The 11,403-nt window shown below is 41.7% G+C and overlaps 1 protein-coding gene across 1 annotated transcript in view; it reads right to left on the minus strand.

Moving 5' to 3' along the window:
• Positions 1-4,876: 4,876 nt before the first annotated feature.
• The window catches only part of zhx2a (zinc fingers and homeoboxes 2a), a 114,925-nt gene continuing 108,398 nt past the window's right edge, over positions 4,877-11,403 (minus strand). Inside the window, exon 4 of the mRNA XM_085993683.1 lies at positions 4,877-5,618. The gene's annotated coding sequence lies outside the window, so the exon portion shown is untranslated. The remainder of the gene's footprint in view (positions 5,619-11,403) is intronic.

Raw genomic sequence — 11,403 nt, forward strand, 5'->3', positions numbered from 1 at the left:
TATACAATGTTGCCCGTTTCTCACTACACTAAAAGAAAAAATACACAATTATCAGTAAAGGAAGTATTCTGCAATTCAATTTCAAGGCAAAGAATGTTGCACATCTTTTAAGTAGATGTGAAAAACCCATTACCTTTAACCATCAATACATTATCAACAAACGGATTTACAATATGTTGGAAGGAAACAGAACAGGATTGACATTTTTTTAAATTGTAATTTACTTTTAGTTCAGAATTATTTGTAAATTATTGAAGATAATGAAGATGACAGAAAAAAGCAATGTGCAGAAATATAAATTATAAGCATGCACAAACAATTTTGCTTAGAGATGATGAATGAAACAAATTTAACAGCCAATTTATTTTCTCCCCACAAGCTGGTACATTGAGTAGGACATGTTAAAAAAAAGTTTATTTCCAGTAACAATATTTAAGAAAGGTAGGCAACCAATCATGACATTAATTCTGAAAATTAATTATTTTAATATGAACTCAAAGGTTATTGGGTATCAAATTCCTTGGGGGCACGGTGGCATAGTGGTTAGCACTGTTGCCTCACAGCGCCAGGGACCCGGGTTCAAATCTGGCCTCGGGCGACTGTGTGGAGTTTGCACATTCTCCGTGTCTGTGTGGGTTTCCTCCGGGTGCTCTGGTTTCCTCCCACAGTCCAAAGATGTGCGGGTTAGGTTGATTTGGCTATGATAAATTGACCCTTAGTGTTAGGGGATTAAATACGTGGGGTTACGGGGATAGGGTGGGATATGTGTCGGTGCAGGCTCGATGGGCCGAAATGGCCTCTATCTGCACTGTGGGGATTCTGTGAAATTGGGCAAGGAGACTTGTGCAGAGTATCAGTGGGCAGCAATAGCGTGAGGAATTTGTACATTTGCACAACATTGTGCACAAGCCACTGCGGTGTTAGATATGAAAAGCAATATGGCACGACTAAAGCAAAGGAATTGAGATGAATATAAAAGCACAGTGAGAAACAGTAGAATTTACAGCTTACTCATGCCAAATTATTTTCTACCAAGATCTTACTCAAGTGAGAAATTTCATGTCCCGTAGGTCTTCCCTGTATATTGTTTATTGAAAACTAGCAATAATTTAGAAACAAACTCATTTCTCTTATTTTGAAGTATACAAACTGCAGTTACACTTCATTATAATGTCATGAAGGACTAGTTATCCTATTTTTTTTTGGCTAACTTTTTGTGCTAATTAAGCTGGGAATTAGAACACTTTGCTCTCCCCACTGTGGACATGCAGCGCCGGCATGAAGTACTCAAGATCAGGAATAGCACAGCCAGCAACAGAGTAAAGCACCTAGTACTATGCCCCAACAATGTGCCTGAAGTATAACATCATTCATTTAAATATAGTGCCACCTGAAAAGCTTTCTCGCAAGGTTTGGTGTGAACCAACCAATTTTAGATAGGCAGTTAAGTAGCCTTTATAGTGATACCAATGTACGGCTCTGAAGATACAACGTATGTTCTGAAAGTTTAACCACTGCTGTATATTCTATGCACCAACTCGCCAAGGCTTCTTCGACAACACCTCCCAAACCCGTGACCTCTACCACCTAGAAGGACAAGGGCAGCAGGCGCACGGGAACACCACCACCTCCAAGTCACACATCATCCTGACTTGGAAGTATATCAGCCGTTCCTTCGCTGTTGGGTCAAAATCCTGGAACTTCCTACCTAACAGCACTGTGGGAGCACCTTCACCACACAGACTGCAGCGGTTCAAGGCGGCGGCTCACCACCACCTTCTCGAGGGCAGTTAGGGATGGGCAATAAATGCTGGTCTTGCCAGCGACGCCCACATCCCTTGAATGAATAAACAAATCAGTGCCCTCATCAAGAATCATTTTGTTTGTGCTTACTTCAAAATAAGTTATTCGAATGCCAATTTGTGCTGAATTATGAGCGGTTTTGTGCTGTGAACACAAAGCTACAAAGGAGCTGGGTTGCGACTGCTCAAAGAGTTTCACATAGGGATGTGCTAAGCCACTACTCCATCCAGTCCTGAGCTAGTGGTTAAACTACTACAGCGTGACTAGCAGAAGTGTGCACAAGCGTTTATTTCATCAGTTAATGCTGAATTTAGTAAACAGAAGTAAAATCGAAGGATTACAAAGTAAGATTTGTATTTCAGGAACTGAACAAAACAGCATATTATTTTCTTACCTTCTATCATTGGGGTTAATCAAGTTACATTATTTCTGTCCCTCCACCTACCTACTTCATCCTATACTTAATTCGTAAATCATTTTTCTGGTTAGAAATTGCCTTGTTAAATGCAATTATTTGATACAAGTCCAAACTTGTTCTTGTTCAATTAAACTTGAGTGGTTATATAGGGGATACAATCTAGATACAGTTTCAGATTTCTTTCCTTTTTTTGCACAAATATAATGCAGTAAATCAGTACAGTGGTTAATCACTAGACATCTTTTGCATAAATTCCCTTTTCTAGCAAAACGATGTTTTAAAATAACAGCGTTTCACCACAGCAGAGTGTCTTGAAAAGTTCACGTACTGTAATTCTAGAAAACAAAATTTGCAATGATAATTTCTAAGACTCCTGAAGACAGTAAAGTGATGATTATTAAACTGGTCAGTGGTTTGGTTTTGCAACTTTTTACTATTGTGATGGTTCAGTGCATTAAACGTTAGAAAAAGCGGATTTTGCACCATTTAAATATAGCCTACTTGGAGAAATAAAAGGGACGTTCACTTGGAAAAATCGCAATGTAACGGGGCACAAATGTATGCAAAATAGTCAATGAGCAGCATTAAAAATTCCATTTGATACTACACAATACTACGACATACACGGAACTGATAAGGTGACACCTTCATTTACTCAGTCAAGTCAGAGTTGTTAGCATAGCACATGCAGATTAGAAAATAATGAACAAAGTACAGTGTGCATATGCGTAATAAATATTGATCCAGCAAATTCATTGACAGATCATATTAAATACAATTACAATTTGGGCTCACTAGCACCGTTTGTTATTAAGCCACAATGAAAGTGTAAGCATATGCCCAGCTCTTCGACTCAATGCCATGGATCAGAATATCTTGATTTCACGTGACATATGACTGCAACGTAATACATTTAAAATAAAAACAGAAAATACTGGAAATACTCAGCAGGTCAGGCAGCATCTGTGGAGAAACAGAGTTAACGTTTCAAGTCGATGACCTTTTCGTCTGACGAAGGGTCATCGACCTGAAACATTGGCCCAGTAATTCCGGGCCCAACACGTGAGTACGGACAGGGTGCTCACGCGTGGGCCCGATGGAAGTGCCGGTTTTCAGCATGCACAGCACATGCGCGGAAAACCGGCATTTCCTGTCCTCTGAACCAAGGGGTTCAGAGGACGAACGCGTGTGCGCAGGAGTCTGCGCACGCGCGCTGAAATTTCTTTTTTTCCCTCACAGGTTTGCGCGTGTGTAAGGGCCTCTCCTTTTTACGAATGGAGACATTCGTCTCCATTTTATGAATGTAAAGAGACGTAAGGACTTCATTCTTTAAGGTAAGTGGTCTATTACTTAAAATTATAACATTTTTTCCACAGCTTTATTGTTTTTAAGGACTTTACAGTAAGGTAAGTGTAGTTTTAGAGCCGATTTAAAAAAAAATTATTTTTTCCAAAAATTTGATTAATTGTTTACAATAGTTTTTTTAAAAGTTATTTATAGTTTATTTAATTATTGGGATGTTTTTTAAAATTTTATTTAAAGTTAAACTAGTTTTTTGGGCGCCTGTACTTTTCATGAGTTTGACAGTTCTATCAAACTCATGAATGAAGTTTCCCCTCCCCTGATTGGCTGCACAGTGCTCACCTGATGCCAGCCGGCACATCGCACTAACTACGCCGCTGGATCAGATAAGCACAGCGCGCTGACATCTGAACCGGGCCAGTGACAGTAATTCCAAGCAGGCCCAAGCTTCAGATGTCGGCGCGCCGGGTGAGTGCACATCGGGGGCTTGCACGCGCGGCAAGCCCCCGAACCTAATTTCTGGGCCATTAACTCTGTTTCTCTCTCCACAGATGCTGCCTGACCTGCTGAGTATTTCCAGCATTTTCTGTTTTTATTTCAGATTTCCAGTATCCGCAGTATTTTGCTTTTGTAATAATAAATTTAAAGCTGCATTATCCCTTTTTTCAATGATCTGCATTTTTTGCCCTCGTCAGCCCAATTTTTTATATAACGAACCACGATTTGTTTGTGTTTCTGCATTTCCAATTTTAACACCGTCCCCTCAACAAAACAAAAAAAAAATCCAGCCTCTTTCAGCTGAAGCAGATGCTTTCTGCAGGGTAAGCATAGATGTCAATTGTGATGATTTCCCCCCTCTGGCCTGACTTGAACTCCAGGTGGATTCCCCGCTCAGGCCCGAGTTAAAATTACAGTCGGGTCTCAATGATGTCATCGGGCCGCAATATGCACATGTAAAGAAGGACCCTGTTGGCTCCGGGCGTGTGTCCTTGCTGCCTGCTCAGGAGAACAGGTTAAAATTGCAGATGCTGTGATCATGGCGGCTTTCGGACAGGTAAGAGCCAGGGCCATTTTAACTGCTCACCCACCAGGTTTCTGCTTAGCGAGTAGGGTTAAAATCACCCCATAGGTCACTATGGCTTGGCTTGAGAATGGGTAAAACCCAGAGAGTAATGGGATTGGAATTTGAAATCATGGTTGAGATGTGAATTTCGCACCTGTAGAGTCCAATGCTCTACCATTACAGCTATCCAGTCACCTCAGCCCATCTGCGGAATTCGACTCAGAAACAGGGCTATAATCTGAACTGCAGTCTATCAGCTAATAAAAAGCTTTTTAAAATAATTACAAAAATTCAAACTGGGGACAACACTTTATTTTTTGAATATGTAATCTTGCAAAAGATAGGAGGAAACAACTTTAATTATGTTATACTGACATGAATAAGTCAATATTGCACACTTCTAGCTGATTGAAGACTGGCTAGAGCAGTTTGCGTTACAATATAAATGTAGCCTCTTACAATATCAAGCTGCTAACAATAATGTGCTTGTTAAATATGTTTTCCTGCCATTTTGTACATCAAAGACCTAAAGATGTTACTGGATTCAAACATGATTTTCGTCATTCAGTATCGCCGCCCTCCTTGGTCAGGAGTTCAGATTTTGTTTTTTTGTAAAGTAGTGAATGTAAAAGATGTCAAAACAAGAGAGCCTGGTAGTGGTTACTAAATCTAAAAACAATGGGGACTCTAAGGGCACACCCTGATCTGCAAAGTTAACTCTCACCAATTATAAATGTAATAAAATCCCTAAATTGTACAAATCTGTTCAAAAACAGAAAAAATTATTTACAAAGACCCTTTCGATTGCAGTAGTAAAACTTTGGCACTATGGATATCACTGAATCTCTCGCTCTCTGAAAGAAGCTTGTACAGGAAGTCAGTCTTTCATTCTGCCTCCATGTTTGCTGTTTCACACAATACAGAGTCAGAGCCGAAGTCTCGATTACTTTCTTTGCGTCACAGAGAATAGAAATGGTAGTTTTCTTTAGACAGATGTTGCAATGTGCGTCAGTATTTTCCTCATTTGGTTTCCTGCGAAGGGGAAACAAAGAAATGTTACATGCTTAAAAAAAAAGACAAATCGTTAACAACAAACTTTTTCCCCCCCAAGTTATTTGCAAATCACTTATGCCACAGGTTGTTGCAAAGGAGTTTTCATCCCCGATTTTCCACAAATGCAGTTCCCCGATCTCATCTCAGGCACGTAGGTTTGGAGCCAAGCAGAGAAGAGGCATTTTGTCGGTGAGCAGGCCAGTCAGAAGTCAAGTTTATTTTTGTAATAACAACAGAAAACGCTGGAAAAACTCAGCAGGCCAGGCAACATCCGTGGAGAGAGAAACAGGGTCAACGTTTTGGGTCGAAACCCTTCGTCAGAACTGAGAAAAAAGGCAGGAAATGAAACAAAAGGCAGTTTGGGGGCTGGGAAATGGGGGAGGGGATGAAAGAAGAGACATTAAGAGATATTCAAGGTGAGACGAGATGGTAATAGGACAGGTAAAGAGACAAACAATGGCTCTAGATGAAGTGTGAAATGCGCTGGCAGAGTGAGAGACAGCTGCCATGTGGGAGAGAGAAAAAAGGGGAAAAGTCACAAACCAAAAGTGTGGATAAAAAATATAAAAATGTAATGGGGCCGAGGTTATAATCTGAAGTTGTTGAACTCGATATTGAGTCCGGAAGGCTGTAAAGTGCCTAATCGGAAGATGAGTTTATTTTTGTCCTCGTCTTAGTCTTTGGCTCAATGGCAGTATTGAGAGATTCGTGGGGAAATGGACAAAGTCAAGTTGGGAAATGGTGTGTGTAGGAATTAAAAAGATGAGTAAAAAGAAACAATTTTTTTGGGGAGGGGGTTGAAAGGAGAGGAGAGAAACAGGTAAGGGATGATCTGTTTGCTTCCCAACTACAGTAACAATCAAACTTCAACAACAATTTGCATTTGTATAGTTCCTTTAACATAGAAACATGTCCCAAGGTGCTTTACAGAATCAGGGGAAAAAAACCCTCAATCTATAAACTATTTTGTCTTCCAAATAATAAAGGAAAGTTCAATGCCAATGGGAAAAAAGTGATGGGGGCAAGGTGTTAAGGGGCGCACCATCACCAGAAGAACTGCAGTGGTTCAAAAAGGTGACCCAGCACTACCAGCTCAGGCAACTAGGGATGGACAATATTTGCATTGTCCACATGCCAAGAACAAAAGAATACAGCAGGGATCAATGAAACAGGCAATAAGTGTAGGCAATTGGTATGTGTAGGACAGTACGATTTGTTTTCCCTTCTGTTTGCCACTTTGCCCCATTTTTTCCCTCCTTCTTTTGAAGATGCTTACTTCTACAGGAGGTATGGTTCCATAGGTAACAGTAACCTTCAAGTGCCTCGCACCAATGGCCATTTCTGAACCTGTACAGCGAGTGCCAGTTGGACCACATGGGATAGGGGCATCACAACAAAGCACAATCCTGTCCTCACCAGGTGCCCTTACACACGCACCTTCCAGGTAAGGCCACCTGTAAGCATTCATGAACAGGAACCGTAGCTAATTCCCCATGTCCCCACCACCAACCCCAGAAGCACGGAGCTCATAGATGCATTTAAGGGGAAGCTAGATAAGTACACGAGGGAGAAAGGAATAGAAAGATAGGGTTCAATGAAGAGGGGTGGGAGGAGGCTTATGTGGAGCATAAACACCACGAAGATTCACCAGGCTGATACCTGGGATGGCAGGAATGACGTATGAGGAGAGATTGTGTCGATTGGGATTATACTCACTGGAGTTTAGAAGATTGAGAGGGGATCTCATCGAAACCTATAAAATTCTGTCAGGCCTGGACAGACTAGATGCAGGAAGGATGTTTATGATGGCCGGGGAGTCCAGAACCAGGGGTCATCGTCTAAGGATAAGGGGTAAGCCATTTAGGACTGAAATGAGGAGGAATTTCTTCACCCAGAGAGTGGTGAACCTGTGGAATTCTCTGCCACAGAGGGCGGTGGAGGCCAGTTCATTAAATATATTCAAAAAAGAGTTGGATATATTTCTTAAGGCTAAAAGGATCAAGGGATATGGGGAGAAGGCAGGGACAGGGTACTGAATTTGGATGATCAGCCATGATCTCATTGAATGGCGGAGCAGGCTCGAAGGGCCGAATGGCCTACTCCTATCTTCTATGTTTCTATAGACCAGATGGGCCGAATGGCCTGTTTCTGTGCTGTACATTCTATGTAATTGTTTCCCCGAGAATAGAATCATTCCAAGAATCATCACTCTTCAAAGGAAACATTCTTTTGTTCAACAGGAGTTCACCTTTCCACTATTAATATCTAGCCAATTTTTTTTTTTTTTTTTTTTACAGCAAATGGTAAACTGGTTTCATATTGTATGTTTTTTGGAATATTAACGATACATTAATATTAAAAAATAAAACATTTAAAAGCTGCCATTCACTGACTTGAAAGGTACAACAAATGGATCCAAGGTCATCACTGGGCTGTACTGTAACAAATAAGAAACACTTTTGAGGCCTTATAGAGTCACAGAGTTATACAGCACAGAAAGAGGCCCTTCGGCCCATCGTGTCCGCACCGGCCATCAAGCCCTGTCTATTCTAATCCCATTTTCCAGCACTTGGTCCGTAGCCTTGTATGCTATGGCGTTTCAAGTGCTCATCTAAATGCTTCTTGAATGTTGTGAGGGTTCCTGCCTCTACCACCCTTTCAGGCAGTGAGTTCCAGATTCCAACCACCCTCTGGGTGAAAAAGTGTTTCCTCAAATCCCCGCTAAACCTCCTGCCCCTTACCTTGAAACTATGCCCCCTAGTTATTGACCCCTCTACTAAGGGGAAAAGTTCTTTTCTATCTGCCCTATCTGTACACCTCAATCAGGTCCCCCCTCAACCTCCTCTGCTCTAAGGAAAACAACCCCAGCCTATCCAGTCTCTCTTCATAGCTGAAACGCCCCAGCCCAGGTAACATCCTGGTGAATCTCCTCTGCACCCTCTCCAAAGCAATCACATCCCTCCTATAGTGTGGCGACCAGAACTGCACACAGTATTCCAGCTGTGGCCTAACTAGCGTTTTGTACAGCTCCATCATAACCTCCCTGCTCTTATATTCTATGCCTCGGCTAATGAAGGCAAGTATCCCATATGCCTTTTTAACCACCTTATCTACCTGTCCTGCTGCCTTTGTTTGATTTTTTAAAGATCCCTCCTCCTTCTTCCTTCCATCCGAGAAACCACTACTGCAACGCAACTTATACTGGTGAGGTAAGTGTCTGCGAGAAGTTGCAGCTGGAGTTATTTTCTGCTCTTGGTTCCTCTCCTCACCATTTCCTGAAAATTCACTGAGGAAGGGCATTTACATTTGCGGTGAGGTCCTACCCAAGGAAGAAATGTGGAAATCCAAGGAGTACACGTGAAGGAGGGGAGAAACTACCTGTACAAAATATCGCACCTTTGAAGATCTCAGGACGCCCCCCAAAACGCTTTACAGCCAATGAAATACGTTTGAAATGTCGTCACTGTTGTAATGTAGGAAACCCGGCAGCCATGTGATAATGACCAAATAATCCGTTTTTTTGAGTGATGTTGATTGAAGGATAAATATTGTCCAGAACTCGCCTGCTCTTCTTTGAAATAGTGCCATGGGATCTTTTATGTCCACCTGACAGAGCAGACGGGGCCTCGGTTTAACGTCTCATTTGAAAGATGGCACCTCAGACAGTGCAGCACTCCTTCAGTACTGCACTGGAGTGTCAGCCTAGACTTTTGTGCTCAAGTCTCTGGAGTGGGACTTGAACCCACAACCTTCTGACTCGGAGCCAACAGTGCTACCCACTGATCCATGGCTGACACTTGGCACGCGACATAAAATGAACAGTCATTCTCAAATTACCCAAATTGAATGCCAATGATGTGAACACTGTTGCAGAATGTACATGAGTACATACAAATAAAGTGGCATATCGCAAGCTAAAAGACGGAAAATGTATTGAGTAGACTAGACCTATATTCTCTAGAGTTTAGAAGAATGAGAGGTGATCTCATTGAAACATACAAAATTCTTACAAGGCTTGACAGGGTAGATGCTGGGAGGTTGTTTCCCTTGGCTAGGGAGTCTAGAACTAGGGGGCATAGTCTCAGAATAAGGGGTCGGCCATTTAAGACCGAGATGAGGAGGAATTTCTTCACTCAAAGGGTTGTGAATCTTAATTCTAAGGGCTGTGGATGTTTAGTCATCGAGTATATTCATGGCTGAGATCGATAGATTTTTGGATACTATGGGAATTAAGGGATATGGAGATAAGGCGGGAAAGTGGAGCTGAGGTAGAAGAGCAGCTTACTGAATGGTGGAGCAGGCTCGAAGGGCTGAATGGCCTACTCCTGCTCCTGTTAGAAGAACCAAAATAGTTCTTAAAGGCATACAGTACTGTCGTGGAGTCTTGGGAAGACATCACCCAGGTCAGAAGTCACTGGCACAAAATATGGCAACGCACTTGTCAATTTGAAGCAATATTGACCCAGTTAGCACAGAATAAGAGAAAACTCAAACAGTGAAGAGCAATCTGCTTGCAGAGCAATCTCTGTGCATGGAGTGCGGCATTGACGGCGACACATGGAGAGTGGTCATGCAAGCCAACTCCACGTTCATGGCAGAAACAAACTCATCACTCAAAAGAAAATGCTTGCCGATGCTGAAGGAGTCACAATGATTCTGTGATAACAGAAAAATAACTGAGTTTTTGTTCTTAAAAAAGAGAATCATTCTAGGCTGGAGGACCCATAGCCAGTTCTCCAACAGGCCACTCATTTCACGGAAGCACTTAATTTTCGGTCTTTTCCTTATGTGGCTTGGTGTCAAATTTTTGTCTGATAACGTTCCTGTGAAGCACCTTGGGAACGTACGTTAAAGGTGCTATGTAAATGCAAATTGTTGTTGTTGTTGTTGTTTAGCTATGACAGAAATTGTTAGCACAATCCATGAGTGGGATTACACTTCTTAAAAAAAAAATGAAGTGATTTTTTGTGTGTGTGCTGAAACAAGGGATGACATGCATTGGAGGAAGGATCGTGTTCCGTTCAGCGTCAATACGTGACTCACAAAATGCATCTTATTGAGGCATATTTCAGCCTGCAAAGTGAGGAGTTTTTCATTCTATCAGTCTGGGATGGATTCAAATCTAATCCACTTCTTCCCTTTAGCTGTTATTTAAACAACATGTTTGCTGTTTCCTTCGGGAACTCATTATGAGGAATATTCTTCAAATTTTAATGATAGTGGGGATATATAACTAACTAAAAAAAAATTGCAATTCCACTGGCAGAAGGGTCGGTAGCCAGAGGGCACAGATTTAAGGCGATTGGCAAAAGAATCAGAAGTGACATAAGGAAACATTTTTTTTTTTTTACAGCAAGTTGTTGTGACCTGGAATGCGCTGCCTGAAAGGGCGGTGGAAGCAGATTCAACAGTAACTTTCAAAAGAGAATTGGATGAATACTTCAAGGGAAAAAAATACAGGGCTGTGGGGAAAGAGCAGGAGTGTGGGACTAATTGGATCGCTCTACCAAAGAGCTGGCACAGGCACGATGGGCCGAATGGCCTCCTTCTGTGCTGTTTGATTCTACGGCGTTTTTGATTTTGGCAATAAATGCCACTGCAGGTCTAAAGAGTTTAAAAAAAAAACAACTACAGACATACAAGATATTGATTTCAATAGTTCTCTATGGAGGTCTGTTATCTACAATGCTGGAGTATTGATTACAGGAATACCCCTCTACCCAAAAACTCCATTTTCAGTGTTTACTGACATGCACACACTGGC

The sequence above is a fragment of the Somniosus microcephalus genome, chromosome 7, assembly GCF_052327205.1.
Source record: "Somniosus microcephalus isolate GS21.2 chromosome 7, FLI_Smic_1.0, whole genome shotgun sequence".
Classification (NCBI taxonomy): Eukaryota; Metazoa; Chordata; class Chondrichthyes; order Squaliformes; family Somniosidae; genus Somniosus; species Somniosus microcephalus.